The sequence below is a fragment of the Arvicanthis niloticus genome, chromosome 3 (genome assembly GCF_011762505.2).
Source record: "Arvicanthis niloticus isolate mArvNil1 chromosome 3, mArvNil1.pat.X, whole genome shotgun sequence".
In the NCBI taxonomy this organism is placed as follows: domain Eukaryota; kingdom Metazoa; phylum Chordata; class Mammalia; order Rodentia; family Muridae; genus Arvicanthis; species Arvicanthis niloticus.
Genome location: NC_047660.1, coordinates 60143206 through 60165672, shown reverse-complemented (window position 1 = coordinate 60165672; position 22467 = coordinate 60143206).

Sequence of the window (22467 nt, the reverse complement as noted above, 5' to 3'; positions counted from 1 at the left end):
GTTCGTTCACTTTTCCCGGTGCCAAGGACACAAGGTGATTTTTCTTGGATCCTATCATGAGAACCTGCTGGCATCCTTTCAGTTAAACTCGATGAGGCAGAGCTTCTTCACCCTCTATTGACCTTCTATAAACTTAGCATCCTGGAGTCCCTCAAATTACAGTCCAGTCTAGGAGATCCTTTTGGCATCTCCAGTGAGCTCAGCACAGGTAAGCAGGTGACAGCTGTCTGTTAGAATTGACAGTTCAGGTGGTGACAGTCTTCCCTAATAACCCAATGCTCTTAGACATCTAAGAAAAGCCACTGGTTTTCAGTTTTTCCAGCTTTTGTTTTTATGTCATGACAATGAGAGGGACAGTTCCCTAGTACTTTAGAAGTGGGCACTGACACCGGAAAGTATTTGCATCTTTTTTTAACGTAACATATTTAAAAGGAGTGACACCATGGTTAACATCTGGTTGCTAGATTAAAATTTTGTGGTTAGGAAAATATTTTTGAAAGTACAAGGCTAAGCGATCAGCCCATAAAACTTTGCTCAAATGAACAAGTGTTCCACGGATAAAAATCCCTTTAGCCATTGGGAGGGCAGTAGCCATAAATCCGCTTTTCTTGCAGGCAATTTTACCATTTCAGCAGATGAATGCACAGTTAAAATGAAATCTATCATCTGAGCAAACTATTTTCCCAGTTATTGAGTTAACTGAGGTGTGGCTAGGTTTTCTTAGGAAGACATTTGTCTTCTGAGGAAAGGGCTGCATTTTACGCTAAGCAGTCAAGGCACTTACCTGAAGTTGAAAATGTAAGAGAGACCAAAGAAAAATAACTTAGTAATGAAGACAAATAATACTCCGGGCAGCAATTAAAAAAAAGAAAAAAAGAAAAGAAAAAAATCACTAAGAACAAAATATCAAGACATGTTTAACAAAGATGGAAAAGAAACAGGCCCTTGCAGAGCCATACTGAAAACTAAGGCAGAAAAGAGTTCCAGCCTGGACTTTTTCCATTCTTTTTTAAATTGTGTACCCACAGCAGTGTGTCAACTTCAGCCCAGCCCTGAAAAGGGAAGGTCAAGTCACAAGACACTGAAAAATACTTTCAGATGTGTGTGACAAACAGGAGACAAGGGATGCTTAGTACAGAAAGACTTCCACACAGCTACTTGAAAAGTATTGTCCTCACCTTTCTCTTTTGTTGTTGTTGTTGAATGATAAAGCTGTTCTTTCACTCAGTAGGTCTTTACATTTGTAGGAAAGGGTTGAAGTGATATGAAATGCTTTTGTGTGGCCCATGTGTAGATGGTGATAGTGTGTGCAGAAACCTTGCCAACTTGTTTACCTGTATATAATAACCTGCCTCCTTTTTCAACTATATACAATAACCCTGTTCAACTCTATTTAATAAAGGTGTTGAGCTTCTGAGTTACGGGTGGGCCAGGGGCCATGTGAGAGGAACAACAGGCAGCTTTGGGACTCATGGAGAACAGCTCATTGGTTAGCATAGTCACGATGAGTGGCTGAGCCCAGAGGACTCCATTTTGTTTCCTGAGGGTCTCAAGTTGTTTTTGAGTATAGCTCTGCTTATTGCCCTCTTGGTCACCACATCCCCTGTAATTTGTGAGTTGTATGGAAACCCTAGGGGGTTTTCCAGCCCCTCACTGAGCAATGCCACTGGGACTTACAATAATAGTGATTGACTTTTTCCAAACATTGCAGTTAGAGTGGATTAATGACTCATCCACCAGCTTTAGAAGGAAGTTAGTGATGTTAAGATGTTCGTGTTAATATTTAGTGATGCAGACTGTTAGTAAAGTTAGGTTAAGATGTTCATGTTAATGGCTTCAATTAGAAAGTTTTGGGGAACAATTTAAAGTTTAGAAAGCACACTTTTGATAGTTTATCAAGGGACTCCCTGAAGTCAGAGGACAAGAAAGGCAGCCCAGTTACTAGTCAACATGCCTTTCTTGCTAAAGATGGGTTGGTGACCAAAGGCAATGATTAATTTCTTATACCCATTTATGCCCTTAGCTTCCAAATACAAAACTGTTAATGAGTAGGTGTGCACCCTGAGGACTTAAAGTAGAAAACACTGATTGTTCTGTGTATGAAAGTTCAGATTTGTGATTAAGATTTTTTGTAAGATTACTTTTTAGATAAATAATAAAATGATTCTTTCTTTATAACCACAGAAATACAGCCCTCCAGTAAAAGAACTGGCTGAGATGACTACCTCAGTTGCTTACTCTTTGCTAATCTGTAAAGTTCCTTCTACATGAATGTACATGGGTTCTTGGAAAGAAATGTTTTTCCCCTGTAATATGTAAAACATTTAATCATGTAAGGGTATTAGGGAACATGCTATTTTTTACTTATACCTGTTACAATCATTTACTTAAACTACATTGTAATAATTTATTGCTTCAAAGATTTCACTAGGGGAAATAAGCTATGGGGGAAAAAATAAAGTTGTTGGAGCCTTGCTTCATCCACCAAGCGTGTATGAGTGGGTGCCTGCTTTACATTAGTCGCCAACCCCATATCTCCTCCTTGGATCACTGAACTCACTGTCAGAGCTGGCCTTCCATGCTGAGGTTTCTCCACCAGAGATCCTAGTCCACCCAATTCCAGCTTTCCTGCGTGTCTGTGTGTCCATGTGTCTGTCTTTCTCCATTCCCTTGCTGCAGGTCAGATCCATCCCTGGAGCCATGATGTAGTCACACATGTGCAAGCAGAGAGAGAGAGGGGGGGGGGGAGAGGGGAGAGAGGGGAGAGAGGGGAGAGAGGGGAGAGAGGGGAGAGAGGGGAGAGAGGGGAGAGAGGGGAGAGAGGGGAGAGAGGGGAGAGAGGAGAGAGAGTGGAGAGAGGAGAGGGGAGAGAGGGGAGAGAGGGGAGAGAGGGGAGAGAGGGGAGAGAGGGGAGAGAGGGGAGAGAGAGGATTCCCCCAGCAGATAAGAAAAGTTAATATTTCCACAGAACTTAAGCATTTCTCTGTGGCTGGCTACAATTAGGCATCTGATCTTCCCATGACTTTGAACTCTGAAGTTACTCACTGCTTTTTCAGGCTGCTTCTACCCTTAAATACCTGCCAGTTGTCATGTATGAATGTATGTATGTATGTATGTATGTATGTATGTATGTATGTATATATTCATATATATGTGTGTGTATGTATATATATGTATATATATACATATTCATCTTTACTTTTTTAAACTGTAAACAGCTACGATCTACACCATAGTATCTTGATACATGTAGTGCTGTGTTTCCTTCCATCAGGAATCTTCTCAAAGACTCTCTCTCCTTTACATAGTAAATGCACTTGAAATTCCTTTTTTACCATTTTCTCTCTCTGTTCCTCTCTTTTTTATAGCTAAAGAGGCTTGCATTTAGATTCAAATACCATTTTTCTAATAAAAAATAAAGCTGTCTTTTAAGTACCACAGTCTTTTAAGCAAATATAGAGATGTGTTTAACTATATTATTTGGGTATGTTTTTATCACTTGTATAAATACATACTCTTCAATTTGTATATACAGATTAAGACATTCCACTACATACTGAGCAATTTTAAAATGTGTTAGAGCAGAAGGAATCTGTCTTATCACTGAAGCATTCCAACAGTTCTTTTGATCTCATTATACACAATCAAAATAGACTCAAACGTGAGGGTTGTGACTTGCTGGGAGGTGGTCTTGGAGGGGAACAGCTGTTTCTCAATGTGCTGGTGGTGGGCCCACGCACACGTAAGCAACCAACCCACAGCACTTTCAGGCATAGATGTTGAGAAATGCAGCCACAAAGAAGCATGTTCTCTGTAAGACCAGATGATAATCAGGGTGATTTGGTAGTTTATATTTCAGAACTTTAATGCCCATAATTTTTTTAAGAATAATAAGGGGGAGGGTGGAAACTATCTGAGTTCTTTAGGTACAAACTGTGTATTGAATACTTCAAGCTCATATATTGAGTCACAGATAGCAAACTAAAAGTATATGTTAAATTTAAACTGTGATTTTTTTTTAATTGAATGATTAAGGCTCTGTGTCAAATCAGAAAAAATCAGGCTGCTTTCAATACTAGCTACTGATTTTGTGTCCGGAGTCAAATATATTTTTAATCTCTTTCTATCACAATTTGCCATGTTACAACAGGATATTAGTTTTCAACTTCCAAAAATATTCATCTTTGTCCAATATTGTCATTATGATTAAAAAAAAAGAAGAAGGAAATTAGCCTAGCACATGCTATATTATTCAGGTATCTGAACTGGGGATATATAATATACATTTATCAAATCATAGAGTTAGGGAAGAAAACTATTTCCGATATTAAATTCCATTTTTGGCTAATTTTTAGTTAAATCTTTTAAGCATGCTACTCTTAGGATTTACTGTAGAATCCTTTACACTGCCTGAAGGACAACGTGAAGGAGACTAGGAGATAAGTAAGTGGAGGCATGGCCTGAGGCTCCAGGACACAATACATAAATACAAGAAGGAGCCATGTCCACTGGCAAAGGCTTTCTCAGTCCATAAATTATCATCTTGATTTTCATTCAATACCAGGACATTCAATGCGAAGAATGTCTGGGAGTTGAAGAGGTTGGAGGAGAAGAGCAAGCAACAGTGTTAGGAGCTCTGAATGACTTGATCATGGTCCCAGATTTCAGGCAGATACTTCAGTGTGTTCTTCACATAACTGTATGCCTCGTACTGCTTCTCATAGATGGGAGAGGCTTTGTGTTGCTTTTATTTTTGAGTGGGGAATCCTGGAAGGACATCCTAAGTAAAACATTGTCACGAAATGTCCCTGTCATTTTGTCTTTTATGTGATTAGAGGCAAATGTTGCTTCACAAAAATTCCTACAGCCTCTTTTTGTCTGTCCACCTACCCTTAGCACTCACCCAGTGCGAGCAGGATAAATGTCAAACACGCCTCTTGGCTTTATGGCCCAGTTTGGATACATGCATATTCTTGTCTCAACTTACTGTCACTTATTTCATACAAGGAATTTTCCAAGTGGTTTCAGATTATAAAATAAAACAATGAATCAATAGACATATTTATTAAACATGGGTTTCAACTTGGTCAAAACATTTTTGTAGAAGTACATTCGTCAAACACAGATAAGGCTGATCAAAAGTAATTGATCTTCATGGCTTCTTAGTTCTGACTAGGGCATTTGACTTGGTTCAGAGGAAGGTTTAAAAATGGTTGTCAGGTCTGGACAACTTTCCATTAGATTACTGAGTAATTTATGTATGTATGTTCGCGAGCACACATATTCACATGCCACAGTGTACATGAGAGGTCAGAAGACAACTTGCAGGAGTCAGCTCTCTCCTTCCATTGTGTTTCACAAGATGGAATTCAGATCAGCAGACTTGGAAACAAGGGCTATCAATGCCTTGTTACCTCACTAGATCCTGTGTCATAGCTCTCAGTCTTTCTCCCTAGTGGTCCAATGGTTTGCATAAGGATAGCCTCATCTTTGAATTGATAACACTTCATGGTTCCCGATAGATACTACATGGAACATGCTAGCTATTTTCCTTTGACTTGTTTACTAAAAATTCTTTCCAAATGTGCACATGCTTTCTTCTTACATGTGGTTTGATAATTGAAGGGACTCATATAAGGCTGAGCATGCCAAACATGGCTCCATTGCCTCTGCCTCGATAAAAACTGTTAGCTCTCATTCCTAAAGCTGGCCACCAGCCTCTATTCCCTTATTTGGCCACTTCCTCCTCCTGAAGCTGACTCCCAAGGTCCAGATATCAAAGTATTATAGTCCAGCAATCAAAATCCTCCTTTTGACTCACCTAATTAACATGCAAAATTAAACACCTCTTCCTAACATGGGGTTTCCCCTTTACTTTCGATGAGCCATGTCTGTTTACTCTCTATACTTAGACAATTTTTTCTCCCTCTGGGAAAAATACACCTTCTTCCTTTCCTTTCTTCCTTTCCCCTTCTCCCTCATCCTCTATCTCTTGTCTCTGTCCAGTATTCCCTGCCCTTTGTCTCTCTGGGGCAAATAAAGCTCCTTCATTCTGAGAACTTGGACTTGGTGTGTCTTGTGTCAAATACTGGTCCCTTCAATAATTTCTTACCCAAAGGTAACTTATTAGAAATATTTTAAACTTTCATTTGAGTAGCTTCTTTTCATTTTCTTAATATTTTAATAATTCTTTGAGAATTTTATACAATATATTTTGCTTACTTTCAGACCAAAGTCTTCTCTATCCCATCCTATAACTATGCCCCCAACTTCATGTCTCTCTCTTTTTTTTAATGATCCATGGACTCCAAGTTGCATTGGCCATGTGCTCATGGATGTAGGGCCATCCACCGAAGCATGGTCAACCTACCAATATCAATGTCCTTAAAGAACAAACTCTCCCTGGAAACCATCAGTTGCTTATGGCTCCTCAGTTAGGGGAACTCCTCCCCTTTCAAGCTAGAACACTGTGGTGACTTGAATGAGACTGTTCCCCCATGTGTTTGAATGATTGAGCCCCAGTTTGTGGAACAGTTTGGGAAGGATTAGAATGTGTGGCTTTGTGGGAGGAGACATGTCACTGGGGGTAGGCTTTGATGTTTTAAAAGATTTATGCCAGTTCTAATTAAAATCAATCTCTCTCTCTCTCTCTCTCTCTCTCTCTCTCTCTCTTTCTCTCTCCCTCCTTCCCTCCCTCCCTCTCTCCCTCCTACTTTTGGATCAAGATGTTAATTCTCAGCTGCTTGCCACCAAGTCTTTACTCTACCATATGGATTCTAATCCTCTGAAACCATAAGCCTAATAGAATATTTTCTTTTATAGCTTGTCTTGGTCATGCTGTTTTGTCAGAGCAATGGAAATGTAACTTTAAAAAAAAAAAAACTGCTGAGCATTTGAAAAGGCAGTCACATTTGCTATAAGGTCCAGAAGGCACTGTTTCATCATGGCCATCCCTGAACTCTGGCTCTTACAATCTGTATGCCCACTCTTCTTTAATGACCCTAAGCCTTGAGGAGAGGGCAATGTGGATCTCCAGTTTGTGTCTGAGCACTCCACTAACACTAATTCCTTCACTTTGATCAATTGTGGTTCGTGCATTAGTTAATTGCCTGGGGTAGCACCACCCACAATGGGCTGGGTGCTCCTATTCTACAGCCATGCCCATAAGCTAATCAGACAAAGACAATTCTTTAATTAAGGTTGGCTGTTTCCAAGTGACTCCAGTTTGTATTGAGTTGACAAAATCTGACCATCACAGTAGCCCACACTTGGGACTGTGCTTTCTGTTTGGCACTTTATGGTTTCTGAAAGAAGCATACTGCCTGTGTAGGGTAACTCCAATTAAGTCTTTTATATGAATATTTGTATACATGTGTGTGTATATATGTTGTATGTACATATGCAACTTATAAAATAGGTTTCTATATGACTTTTTCAACAATTCTTAGTGTTGATTATCTTTCCTCCGTTCCTCACCCCACTTCAGCTTTCCTCCTCAGTATTTTCTACTATGTTTACTATGGTTACCTAAGCATGACTTAGTGCCACTCTAATTATCACTGATATCATTCTCATCAGCTAAAAATGCTGATACTTATACAGATGTTATTACAATAAATACTTCACAGGTCATGGTGCTTTGATGAGAATGGTCCTTGTAGGTTCATAGATTTGAATACTTGGTCACCAGGGAATGGTACTATGACAAGGATTTGGAGGCATGGCCTCGATGAGGAAAATGTGTCACTGAGATTACTAAAACCCATGCCAAACCTAGAGTCTCTTTCTTCTTTTTACCTACAGATATGGTTGTAGAATTCTCACTACTTCTCCAGAACATACTGGCCTGTGTGCCACCATGCTTCTCACCATAACAATGGACTAAACCTTCAAAACAATAAGCAAGCCCTAATTACAATGCTTTCTCTTATAAGAGTTGCCATGGCCATGGCGTCTCTTCTTAGTAATAGAACACTGACTAATTACACGGGTCTACCATGTTTTATTACACACACACACACACACAAGAATTTTCTATTACACGTGTCACAGTTCTTTATGTGCTGCCTAAGGTCAAATAAACAAGCTATTTAGCTTTGGTCACTTCTGTTTCATTTTATCCAATAAATGACTTAGGTAGCATATCTTTTTTTTTTTATAAAAACTGAGTCTTAGAATAAACAACTACTTAGTCAAGCTCACAAAGGAAGGGGTGATAGGTCCAAAGCCTCCAAAGTACCTTCTCAGCTAGCCACCATAGTCTCTGTCCTCCAGTTGACTGTGTTGACATCCCATACTCAGCCGTAAGCAACTTAACTTATTTGTAGGTGCACATGAAACAACTGCTATAATACCCAATTGGTGGAAGCCTCCTCCACCATGCTCAGATTTGCTAAGTAAACAAAAGTTACTTCCACTGAACATCATGAATGGAGACAGCCTAAAGTCTCAGAAATGGCACTTGCTCAACTCAAACTCCATATTCATATTTCTGACCTACAATTCTAATAACAATTTTAATTACATTATTATAATCTTATCCAACTTAACTATGTTTAGAATGCCATTCTTAATTTTTTGATTGCCTCGATACTCCTTATAGCCTGCAGCTTCTATGTGAACTACCAGAGCAAGAAGCTCTAAGCCTTTGGCTACAGCTTATGATGTTAAGTTTCTCTGTCAGTCCATCTTCCAACTTTACCCACTGCCAAAGTCATCAAACAAAAATATAGAGAGGAATCTTCATTTGAACAGTTGTTTTGATTTTATTGGATAAGGCAAAGTAGGATTGCAATGAAGGACACACTTGCTCTGGCCAGGACAGCCTGTAGCCTTTCTGGGGCACAGAGGGAAGACTAGAAGGCTGGGGTGGTTCTATTTTAGTAAGAAATGCTACAGAAGATGTTTAAAAGACTGCTCACTGACACTTAGCACTTACTTGAGAGTTGACATTGAGCTCTGATTGATGGGTGGGTACATAGTGGCACTTAGGAAATGAACTACTTAGAGCTACTGCAGACTTTTTCCATCATGTTTATTTGTGAGATGGTATGTCAGGCAAGTGTCCTTGTATAAGTGACTCACTGTCTTTGTGTTGCTGAGCTGTCCTTGTATGATGTACTAGGTGACCTGTGGTCTGAAAAGGTGTCTCATGGTAGTTCCTGGGACTGAGCCAATCACACATCACAGCTTTCTTCAATAGTCTTCCTCTCTCCCCAACTCTCTACCATTGCTAGACACCTGTGGCATGCAGATTGCTTCCAAAGTGTCTCTCCACACAACACCCTGCCCCCAACACACACACATACACATGCCAGGCCCTGACATCTGTGACACCATTTTGAAGCTGCTGGTTTTCACATTAACTATAATAGAGTTGATAATTCTTCTTAAATCTAAGGAACTAGATATCTGAAGCCATGAATGTGAAGAAAGTGTGAGGCACTTATCTTGAGGCTTACTTGTGGACCTAAAGGGGGAAAATATTTCATTTAAAATGTTATTGTCACAATGTACAATTATTAGTTGGAATCATCTCAAATCTTAAAATTTAGCTAAGACTGACTCCAACCTCTGTGGGTGTTTTTTTTTTTTTTTTTTTGTGGGTGTTTTTAATATCTCTAGGTTTGTGAAAACACCTGGTACTATGTTTACTTCTGAGATAGGCTATCACAATGTAGTGCTGGCTAAATTGCAACTCATAATCTTCCTGTCTCTGCTTCCAGAATGGTGGGATTATAGCTCTAAACCACAACTACTATTCAAGACCCTCTATTTTCTAACTAATGCTTCTATTACTGCTGGTGATGGGCGAATTGAGCTCCATAGGTGACCCTGATGAAGACAAGTGAGGGGTTACATTGCTGTGCCATTCAGTGGCTCATTTTACTATTAGTAAATTCTCTGAACCTGTTCTACCAGCTGTTGGGTCAGGCAGGGAGGATGAGGCAAAGGGGCCATGAGTTTGAAACCAATGTTGACTACATAGTAAGTCCAAGGCCAATGTGATGAAATCATCTAAAAAAAAAAAAAAAAAAACCTCTCAAATGTAGGTTATGTCCCTTGACCATTCCTCTTGATAGAAGATGCTAGTTCATCCACTCTTGTCTCATTCAATCTACACTTTCTTCTAGGCTCATTCCTATTCCAATAGCATCTTTATCACCCATCCTTAATGGTGTGCCTCGGGGCCTTGGCATTTCTCTGTGCTTCCTTCCTTTCTCACAGAGAAATGACTCCACAAGAGTTTCCTAAGCTAGAAGTGGCTCTTTCATTTCAGTTGCTAAAATCCCCTCTGTCCCCTAGGCCTCACCATCAACTGTCTGACTGCTCATCCATGTCAACCCTTGGGTAGGCATGGCTGCTACTTCCTTCCTTGTAGGACAGATCTTCAGACTGCAGCTTTGCGCATGGGTAAGAACTTTAGCAATCTTGTCTTAGGAGGGCCTGAACTACCTAGTAAAAGTTCTTCAATGACCAGAGATATTTCTTATTCCATTTTGTGAGAAACACAGGAACATATGTTGATATTTTTAGATAAAAATAGTCTTTATACAGAACTGTGCTTCTATAGGTACATTCATGACAATGAAGGTCGTAATGAAGCAAGACTATGACAACTGGCTTGCACATATAGGCATTCGCATACATATATAATAGTTCTATACATATGTTATATGTGAAATAACTATATTATTATACTGTGTGTTACTAATATTATTTTACATATAAATGATATACATAATTGCATGATTATCAGTGAAAGCTAATTCATAACAGTATACAAAATATAAACCATAAATACATATCAAACTATGTATACATAGTTACACATATATTCATCCTGCTTTCAATTTTATGAACAAAGTATCTATAAGTGCACAGTTATATATCTACATGATTCTATCACCTGCCTATGATGCATAGTTAATCTATACCTCCCCCCAAGTTCTCTCTCCTATCATCTTCTTCATGAGCAAGGTACTCACTATGCCTAGCCTTTTATAAATTCATTCATGACCCTCAAAATTGCTATAATGAAGCAGAGACAGATCTGACTCTGAGTAACAGTTACCTAATGTTTTTATTCTAGTTGTCAGTTTAAACATCATGTAGAGATAGGGTTGAAACCCTGGAACTTATCAAAAGCAAATATTCAGCTCAGAAATGTAACTCGGGCCTGACCTTGTAGTTTTGGCTCATTACATGGTAGAGAGCTCTGACCATCCTAGGGCAGTAAGAAGCTGAGTTTATCCCCTTTTGCCACATTGATTATAGTCACGCACACATGGCTCACAGTGGCTTGCCCATGCCAGTTATGTACCTGAAGAGCTTGACATCATAGTTTTCCATTGTTCATCTTTTTGAAAGCTTTAATATTATTGCTGTAAATGTGATTATACAAAGTTATGAATTTCTCACTTAATCCATTTTAAATCCCTTTGACATATGACCAGGAGTTGGAAATACACAAATGTTAAATTTTATGTTTTTTTCCATGTAACCATGGTCTGCTACTCTATTATAAACTGACATGTCACCCAATCAAAGGAAAATGGGTAATAATGCTTAGGATAGTCCAAGGAACATTCCTTTTGGCATGAATTTACTAATTTTAATAGAATGTAGTCAGACTGATGAAATTTTGGAGTTTTCAAAAATGGTGGTGAAGGGTGGGGGAAGAATTCATCTCAGGTACCTTTGTTTCTCCCTGGTCTCTCTCTCTCTCTCTCTCTCTCTCTCTCTCTCTCTCCCTCCCTCCCTCCCTCCCTCCCTCCCTCCCTCCCTCCCTCCCTCCCTCTCTGGTGTCAATATGCTTCCATGTGCCCTGTGGCCAGAAACCCATCTCTGTGACACCAGCATATGCCCTTCCAATTGGTTTATAAATTAAACTTGGATTCGCTCTTCAAGGCCTCTTACCCAGAAAGAAGAGAGAGCATGTTTTCACAGAGACTGTAGATTTTCATGACAGAAAATCAACACTCTGCCTCTGTAAAACTATTTTACTCTAGCAGCTGAAGCTACCTATTAGTGGGCCAACACTTTAGCCAGATATTTGCTTCAGGTTCTGAAGAAATGGGATGACAGTCTGACTTTGAAGCTTAAAGGGCTCCCATCTCAGAGCTGGTTCCTACATTTACAGAAGCAAGCTTTCTCTTAGCATGCTCTCTACTTAGCATACAACTACTTGGCAGTAATTGAACACTGTGAGGGATTCTACCAGTGTTTTGAATCATCAAAGACATAAGGTCTTTGGTCACACAGCACACTGAGAACTGTTAATTACTAGTAACTACTAGCAACACGTTTCACAGTAGCAGTGGCTTCCAAAGGGACCTTGGAATATAAATGTGGCAAGGCTTTTTAAAGAAGTGTTTGAGTGCAGAATGTAGGCAGAAAGTGAAAAGGTACTATCTGGAGGGGCTATCTGGGAGGGGCAGAAGCCAGCCTGAAGAATGGCTCACTCTGGAGTGACCATACTACACTGCTGCCAGGAGAATAACAGAAAACCCATGAGCCTGGTGCCCTGACTAAAGGAAATAAGTGGAAAGCCAACTCATAGGAAACAACCAATAGATCTTCACTATAGAACTGCAATCAATGAACACAGAAGGAATTCAGCAATCACCCCATTGATAATTAAAACCCCATGGTAATAACTGTCACATACATATGGCCGTTCATCTGCCTAGTGTCCCTCTCACAAGTCACCAGGCCCATGCTTCTCCCCCCACACACATCATCTCCCACTGGCCTGCAATCCCAAGATGCTGTGACTGAATATGATCAGTGTGTGTAGGGACCCTGGTCCCCACTTCAGGGGTACTGATGGCTACAAGTAATGATGGCTGCATTAGCAATCTCACAAGTAAACCAGGAGAAGGGAGGCAGATGTGGCCATCATAAGGAGTAAACAGGTGAAAACCAGTCCCAGAGGAATGAAAGAAACAGCAAGAGGATGAGTGGGGATAACCTGTCACCCTCATCCTATGCTCTACTGACCCACTAGGATTCATTTACTTACATGACATAAATTTTTAAAAAGAAAACTACAAATTTTTGATATAGAGACCACAAAACCTGAAGGCCTAAGAGAAGAGGATTTTCTAAATAGAATCTTGTGCAGCAGCCTGGTAGAGCCCTTTGGAGTGGCCCTGACTGTCCTAAACAGATAGTGATTGTCTCATTAGCAGTAAAGCTAGTAAGTATCCTGGGCTCACCCAATGAATATTGTGGGGCTGGCATTTGGCCACAACAGGCACAGGAACAGTAAGAGGGTGATTGCAAGACACCATTCAAAGCATGGAAGCACAGCCTCCTTCTAGGGTACAAGCAAAGAATGTGAGTCCAGGGGAGGATCATGAAAGTGCAGATACAGCAAAACCCTGATGGAGGGGATTGAGGGGAAAGACACTTTGTTCTACTTCCCCTTCTGTTGCTGTTATAACAACACTCTGACCAAAGCAACTGAGGGAAGGGGAGGATTCATCAGGCTTCCACTTCCACTTTAACTTCATGTTAAAGGAAGTCAGAGCAAGAACTTGAGCAGAAACTTAAAACAGAAACCATGGAAGAATGGTCTTTGCTGGCTTGCCCTCTGACTTACCTTCTGTCTCCACATCTGGCTCACACTTTCTAATACAACCTAGGATCAGCTACCTAGGGATGGAGCTGCCTAGGGATGGTGCTGCCCACAATAGGCTGGGCACAGTTGCATCAATTAACAAACAGATCAACGTGATTAAGACAATCACTCTCAACTGAGACTCATTTTAGGTGATTCTAGGTGTGTCAGGTTAAATGTTTATGCTAATTAAGACACATCCTTAAAGTACTCAGGGTTCCTCATTGCAAGGAATGGGGGAACCTAACCATGAGTGATCTGAAAAAATAGACAAGAGAAAACAGATAGCTATCTACAGGAACTCCTATGCTGAAGGATTAAAAGCAAAGAAAGGAATTAGATTTATCATAAGAGACTACAGGAAGCTACTGGACAATCATGACCCAAGAGATTTCTCTAAAGAATCAAAGCAGACTCTATGGCCCACAGCCCATGGTCCAGATGGTATGAGTAGTAGCAAATCATTCTAGAAGTCTAGTTGCAACAAAAAATCAAATATGAAAGACAGCCACAGAATCTACTGTAGAAAGAGTCAGCAAGTCTGGGTGATCAGTAGAAAAAACAAGTTCCTCTCAGGGAAGGACAAATAAAGTATATTGTTTTAGAGTTTCTTTTCTGGGATAAATACCATAGCCAATGTGCAAAGTTAAAGTTTATTTGAGATAATTCTATCACTGAAGGAAGCCACGGCAAGATCTCAGGGCAGGAACCTGGAGCAGAATCTGATGCAGAGACCATGGAGAAGTGTTGTTCACTGGCTTTCTCTCCATGGCTTGCTCAGGCTGCTTTCTTTTTCCAGCCAGGACCACAAGCTCAGGGATGAAACCAGTCACAGTAAGCTGAGCCCTTCTGTGTCAATCACTAATCAAGAAAATGCATAATAGGCTTGTCCACAGTTCAGTCTGGTGGGGTCATTTTCTCAACTGAGGTTCTCTCTTTTCAAATGACTCTAGTTGTCTCAAGTAGACATACAACTAGACAGTCCATGTTTGAAGGACATGAAAAATATTTATGGACTCTCATATAATGGAAATACATCAGCTAATGTCAGGGCATCACATTTCTCTCTCTCTCTCTCTCTCTCTCTCTCTCTCTCTCTCTCTCTCTCTCTGTGTGTGTGTGTGTGTGTGTGTGTGTGTGTGTGTGTGCGTGTGCGTGTGTGTGTGTGTGTGTGTGTGTGCGTGTGTATAAATGGCATGTAAGACATTTGCTGGCAGTACTAAGATCCTAATCACAATGACTAGGGCCCACAGACTCTGTCTCTACACCATGTTCACTGAGGTGTTCCATCCAGCAGGGAGTTGAACAGGGAACGGGGAACCACCTAAAAGAGAGAATGGGGGACAGGGGTATGCAAAGAATGATGGCTTGTCTAGAGTCTGATCAAATGGTAATTTTAATTTTTTCACACTAGAGTTATATACACATAAAGGCAGGATGTGGGGAGGGGTCTTCTTTGTTTTTGGAGAGCACAGGTGTTCTCAGGAGGAGTACAGATGTATTTCATAGTAGGATATTGGCTGGGTGAAAAGTTCACAGAAAAAGCAGGGCAGAACAGGTCACTATGTACCTGTCCATAAGATCTATTATTCATTTGTTCTTATCTAAGTTAGTACTTTCCAACCAAAGCTACCTGTCCATAAGATCTATTGTTCATTTGTTCTTGTCTGAGCTGGTACTGTCCCACCAGGGCTACCTGTTTACAAGATCTATAGCTATTTGTTCTAGGGTTAGTGCTTTCCCACAGAGACCAAGACTTTGTGTCAGTAGGCATGTTTGGCTGACTTAAGCATATGGTTGACTTAGGCCATTAATGGCTGCTCCCAACATCTCCTCCCTTCTCTCAGTATAGAGAGACCGTGGCAATTCTAATCTTGCCAAGGCGGAGATAGAGGCCTGACCTCTAGTAATTAAGAGGGACCTTGTAATGGCTCTGGTGAGGCATGGGGGCCATACCTGTCCTGATGTCTTTTTCCTGGATAGGGGATACTTTGGACATCAACCCCTATGCAGTCAGGCTTGTCCTTCAGGGAACCCAGAAAGATATTTTGAATTTTTATTTTATATTCCCTTGTAGTGCTTTGCCTTGCAGCCTAAGCAAGAATTTAGATTGTCAGTCAGAGAGTATTCTGGGTGGCCCCTCTCTGTTTGGTCCAGGGGTGGAAGTCCCCTCTTTTAGGTTGGGTGAAGATGGGTTTTGGGAATACCCTGGATGGAGTAACAACCTCATCTTGAGTCTCATGGTCTTCCATTATCAACTTATGATAATGTGTCTGAATAGGTTTTGCTTCAAATTATCTATCTGTTATTTCACAAAATTGGTGAGGCTATTCAATGTCCAGAAACCAAAAGAAATAAGCAAAATTAACCCAACTAATGGTCTCAAAATGAAAGGAAGTAGGGTTGATAATCATGGAGGGGTTGAAAACCAATTTTTTGTACTAACTCTAATCTTTATCTCTTATGTTCTCTTTAACCATCCCTGTCTTGTCTATGTAAGAGCAACAGTCTTCTTTAAGATTTTCACAGTCTTTTCTGTTGTAAAAGAGTAAATCAAGTCCAATAAAGTCCTTTGTATTTTTGGAGGACCATTTCAGACAGTGAAACGAAGGATTTCTTCAGATTAATAATGTCAATCTCTAGCTGTCGATGTCCTTGTCAATGGCCCATCAAAGGTCTGAATAGTGTAAGTCTGGAGGCCAGCATCAGAATTAGAACCTCTTACCATGGGTGATTCATTTTTACCTGGAAAGGAAAAAGAAGGGAACTCTCAGAGAGATCTCCCTTCCATGGATGTCAACTGCCAGCCATCCCATTTAGATCACCTGGCGTTGTGGGGGCATCTACCTTCTGGCAGCCACCCAGCTGTGCCCTCCCTAGTATCTAACAGTCACATCAATCCCTGGGCCCACATAAGAACTGGGTCTGGGCCACTCCACTTGAAGGTAAGAGGGTCCTTACACATAACTGTGGCATGGTTTTTATTGGTCTCAGTGTGCCAGAGGCAGTCAGCACTAGATTTGCCATGAGCATTCATATTTAGAAAATTGAAAACAGACAAGGCATAATGGAGAGTATTTTAGGGGGACTCTTTCTGGGGGTGTAGCTCCCCCTCTTTTGTTTTAAAAGCCAATTTTTCAGAGTTTTTATAAAACCAGGGCAGAAGCGCCAGTAGCTGTTCTTCTCATACTCAGAGAATTATAAAGATATTATTTTAAAATTTTATAATATATGTTTTATAATATCTTGTCCTTGAAGATTATAAGGAATCCCAGTAATATGGGTAATATTAAATTGTCAACAAAACATCTCAAATTTTTGACTGTAATAGCTAGTTTTATCTATCTTAATCTGGTATGGAACACCAAGCATAGAAAAATAATATAGGCAATAACTAACTGTATTTTTAATTGTTTCTCTTGTTGAAGTAATTGTAATAGAAAACCTGAAAACGTGTCAAATCACATATACATATTTTAATTTTTCTAAATCAAAAATGAGTATCGTCTACTTATCATAATTGATTAGGTATTAAAGTCCTCAAGTATTAACATTGTTATGAAAATTGAAGACACTAAAAACAAATTTTTGTAATTTGACTTATATTTTCTCTAGAAATATCAAATTATTGTCTCAAACTATTATTATTAAACATATATGTACTATATGTTTAATCCACAAATATGTACTATCTTATGGTGATGTTATATAAACAAATAGATGACTTTTTAAGTCTTAATGATGATCTTATAAAAAATTTTAGATTATATTTGATTTTTAAGCTCTTTTATAACAAGACTGTTACTAGGCCTTTTTTGATTTTCAAAATTGTAATGAGAACTCTGTCAGTCTCTCATGTATTATCAATTAATTGTTCTTAGATAATAACCAGACTTTTTTCCACTCAGAGCACATTTTAAGAGGCCATAAAACAATTTGTAAAAGATCATTAAAAGGGAACCAACAATTTACTATAGGTGTTAGGACCAAAAATAAAATATTGTCTGGGCTTATCTACACAAATCTTTACTGATAACTTAGTTATAGTATTGAAACTTTAGTGAACCTGTGGAGCCAGACAGGTGATGGATGTTTAGCCATATAATTACTTTTAATAAATATGTATATAAACATTCTCTATTATAAACTTTTATTTCAATTTATAATTTAATTTTTGGTATAAACTTATAATGAACTTTGTAACATGTGATCATATATTTTAAAAAGTATATAAATATTGAAAATGAAAAGATAAGAGGCAAATATAATGGAGAAATAAAACAGAACTTTGTCTTTTCCCACGTAGAGTAGCATACAAAATAGAACTTTTTTCCTTTTCTCAAATAAAATAGAAGTTTTCTTTCTACTTGTTTCTTTAGATGGCTTTCCTAGGAAACTTTTTACACTTAATGATGAACTATATAATAACCTTTTTAAGTGGCCTCAATCTATTAGGCATAAGTTAGAGCCCAGCAGTTTTTGTTGAGATAAAACAAAGGCTGTTTACTTAGTCTTTGGTTGTTTCTTAGGATGAGGTGCTAAGTATCAAAAACTGTAGTTTCTGGCCTCAAAGGATCACAGAAGGCAGGTCAACTACAATGACCTATAATACAGCTATAGTAACTTAGATAAATAAACTTATTATATAGCAACCCCAATGTAAAGAATAAGATTGTATGGCCAATTGTTTTTGTAAGATCTGTAATCTTTATCAATCAATGTCCTTATATAGGTCTCCAGTAGAAGGTGTGGCCCATCTGGGACTTGTTTTGTCCCAGGATGACTTTGAACTCAGAGATCTCTTTGCCTTAGTCTCCTGGGATTAAAGGCATGTACTACCTTGCCTAGGCCTAAACTTATGCCACTATGCCTCAAGATCTCCATGTAAAGATCCAGGTCAGAAACTTGTGTCTTCCAGCTTCAAGATCTGGGTCACAGATAAGCCCTCCAATTCTAGATTGTAGTTCATTCCAGATATTGTCAAGTTGACAACCAGGGATAGCCATTACACCATCTGATGAAGCAGAGTCCTCTACTGAGGTTCTTACTTCTCAGGTGACTCTAGTTGTGTCAACATTATAAAAACAACAGTCAGCTCACCCTATAAATTGTTTCTCTGTAACACACACTCAGTGTGTGGTAGATACAGCTCAGGGGTGAACTCCAACACTCTGATTGACTTGCATCTGTATAAGAGCTTTTATTAAAGAAGAAACAGCCATTTATGTTTGCTTTCCTTTATTCTACTGGATATTTCATTAGACACTAACCACTGCTGCTGGCCTGTGATTGGTAAAAGATGCCAAAATGTCTGAAACCTAGTCTCTACTTTTGTTTTTTCAAAGTTTCACTATTTTAAACTCTATATCTGTGTATGTGTTTGTGCCCATGTGTCCAGATATCTGTGTCTGTGTGTGAATGTGTGTGTGTGTGTGTGTGTGTGTGTGTGCGCGCGCGCACAAGCGTGTGTATGCACATACAAGTGCAGGTATCCTCAGGTTCCAGAAGAGGGCATCATATCTCACAGAGCTGGGGAGACAGAAAGTTGTGAGCCACTCCTCACCTTAGGTGGTGGAAACCAAATGTGGGTCCTCCACAAGAGTCCTATGTACTGAGCTGACAAGGACAACAGCAATAGACAGACTAACATGAGTAGGGAAAGCCCTAGAGGCCTCAACCCCACACAGAGGACTGCAGGCAACCAAAAAATGCTGAGAGAGGGAAAAATAGTTGTTCCCAGAGAAGAGCACACTAGTCAGCTGTTCACTGCCAAATGTTCAGTCCTGGAAGCTTAATATACACAAGCAGCATTATATAGACCATTTATGTATTCATGAATATATCTGTATATACATATATGTAACAAAAAATAGTACAAAAGAGGCCATGAATTTGAAATAAAAGAGGTAATAAATTCCAAAGACAGCAAGGAGGGGTATATGTGAAGTTTGGAAGGAGGAAAGAGAAGAAGAGGAAATTGTGTGATTACATTATGATCCCCCCAAAAAATTTGAAAGAGAGAAGGAATGAAAGAAAGAAAGAATGAAGAGAGAAAGAATTTTTAAGAAGAGCAGTATGTCCTCTTAACTACTGTGCCATTTCGCCACCAGTGCCCTTTCTTTTAAGTACACAATAGTATCTAATGAGACTTTATGGTTGCCATCTGGTGAACAAATATAAGCATCCTCCAGCACCACTGCAAGTGGCATGTGGCAGGTATTCACTCTGTGTCTCGAGTCATGAGCATATGCACAGAATTATTTTTCCACATTTATCTGTCATGTGTGACAAGGGATAGAGTAAAGTGATACAGTGCTTCAGAAAATTCTTTGAGAAACAGATCTGGTAACAACAGAGCCTTTAAGACTGACAATAGAACAGACAGTAGTCAGAGGAGAAATTCAAATAAAAAAGAAAACTACTCATCTTCATTAGCCATCAGAAAAATGCAAAATCAACAGCACAATGAAATATCATCTCTCTCCAGTTAGAGTGGACAATCTGTAATAGAAGAAATGTTGGGCACAGCTGCATATGCTTAGATTCCCTGCGTGCGGAGATTCAGGCAGGAGGGTCATGATTTCAAGATCAGCCTTGGGTATGTAGCAGGATCCTACATAAATATTCCAAAAGAGAAGCAGTGCAAGAATGTGGAACCAAAGGTCTTCTCTCAAGCTGCTGGTGGGAATGTCCATGAGCACAGCCACAGTGCACAGAAATGCAGTTAGCAAAAACACAGTTCTGTGGGAGGCTGCTACAGCTCTCCTGAGGGAATGCACAGGGAAGGCTACTGGGCTATCAGGGAAACACCTGAGCACCAGTGCTTTCCAGATACTACTCTCAACACCAAAGATACAGAATCCACCTAGATGACCATTAGTGAATGAACAAATGCAGTAGACCATGGTACACACACAAACACACACACACACACACACACACACACAGAGAGAGAGAGAGAGAGAGAGAGAGAGAGAGAGAGAGAGAGAGAGAGAGAGAGAGAAACTCATCATTTACAGAAAAGATGGAACTGCAGGGCCTTGTGCTAATTGAGAGACAAGTACCAAATATAATACAAAATATTCTTTCTCATAAGTAAGTATTTTAAAGGACAAAGAGAATTAATAAGGGTGGGGACATGGGGCAGTGAGCCACTAGATAACAGTAGAGAGATTGTAGGTATCAATGAATTGTATAGTTTATGAATAACTAGAAGAGAGTTCAGTTTCCATATAGCAAGCAAAGGTGAAGAAATGAAGCAGTCAACCTGGTTGGTCAGCAAGTGTTTTATACACAAATTGGGATATACCGCTGCACAAACCTAATGTGTTCAATTGTTACAGGGAAATCAAACTGTTTAAAAAATTGTTTAGGAGACAGAGATGCTAACTACGCAGGCTTGATCTCTGTATATTCTGCATTCACTACAACTTATTACATTTTACTTCCTACACTTGTATAACCAAAATAAGTTTTTAAAAAGACTAAAGCCAAGACTATATCTCACATAAATTGGATGTTAAAAACTTAACGTCGGCAGCTCGGGACCACCTGTGTTGATTCGGTCTACCTTCTCCCTGGGAGGAAGGTTTTGAAAATTCCTTAAGAAAAATCAGTCTTGCTAAATGGATGGGGAAGTGGGAACATATCGAAAGGCTGGCTGTGTGTTTCAAATGTCTGGTGTGTCTTAGCCACAGATTAACCCACTGTTAGATGAAAATGCTCCCTTGATCACTGCATAGATATTTGTCACCTTATCCTTCATATTCCTCTGCAGCAGAGGGTCTCTATGAAAACATTGTTTTTCTTTTGTCCCCTCTAAGTATTATGGAAAATAATCTCTGTTCAAGGACAGCCAATGTGTCACACTTTCTTCGTTCTGGAATTTCATCTGTGCCAAGTAAAAACCCTTTAAACTCAGTTGCTGATGGTGACCCAGACAGGCTGCCTTTGAACTGAGTCACACCTCATGCTAGAATCTCTCCCAGCTTAAGGCCAACACTCAGGCGAGCACACAGTATTTTCTGCTCCGTGGCAGTTTGGTAACAAAGGGGCCGTAAATAATTCCCGTGTGAAGTGTTCCAGTTTTCATCAATAGTTTTGACTGAACAAAAAGGCGCTTTAGAAGCAAAGCCCCATTACTGTCTGTGGAACAATGCAGGCCTGCGGTAGGTCTATTTGAGACAAGATTTTACGGCTATGTCATAAAACATATCTGAGTAAAAACACATGCTTTCTTGATCATTAAGATTTTTCCAAAAGAAGGGGCCAAACTTCACAATACAGCAGAATCTCGGGTTTGCTTTGCTTTGATTCCTATAATGAATGACCGAACAATCGCAGGAGTTGTGGGTTTTAACATAAAAAAATTAACCATTCCTGAAACACCAGAGGCCTCTTGCTGAAATACACAAGCAGTCTGCCCACTTTTTCTGCTCAGTCTGGAATGAAACACAGGCCATGGACTGAACCTCTCTCAGAGATTCAGAGCAGGTTCTTGCCGTGGGTGTCAGTGCTGGCTGGGTATCCCAAGTCACTTCCTGATGATACATGAGCCTGTCTTCAAAATAATAGTGATACAGAAAAGAGCCAGGCAGAAATGTAAAAATATGCTAAGAAAACACTAGCAAAATTTATTCTAAAAAGTCCTTAAGTTAAATAAATTCTTAAAATTGCTAACGTTTCAGCATGCAATCTGTTAACTGTAGCTGTCCGGATGAATGTTAGCTCTCTGAACTTACTCATCCATCACAAAGCCCAGCCCCTGCCCTGTGATGTACCAATCCTGCTTCCTCCCATCCTGAGGACCACTCACTTCTCATCCATTTCAACATGTTGGATGT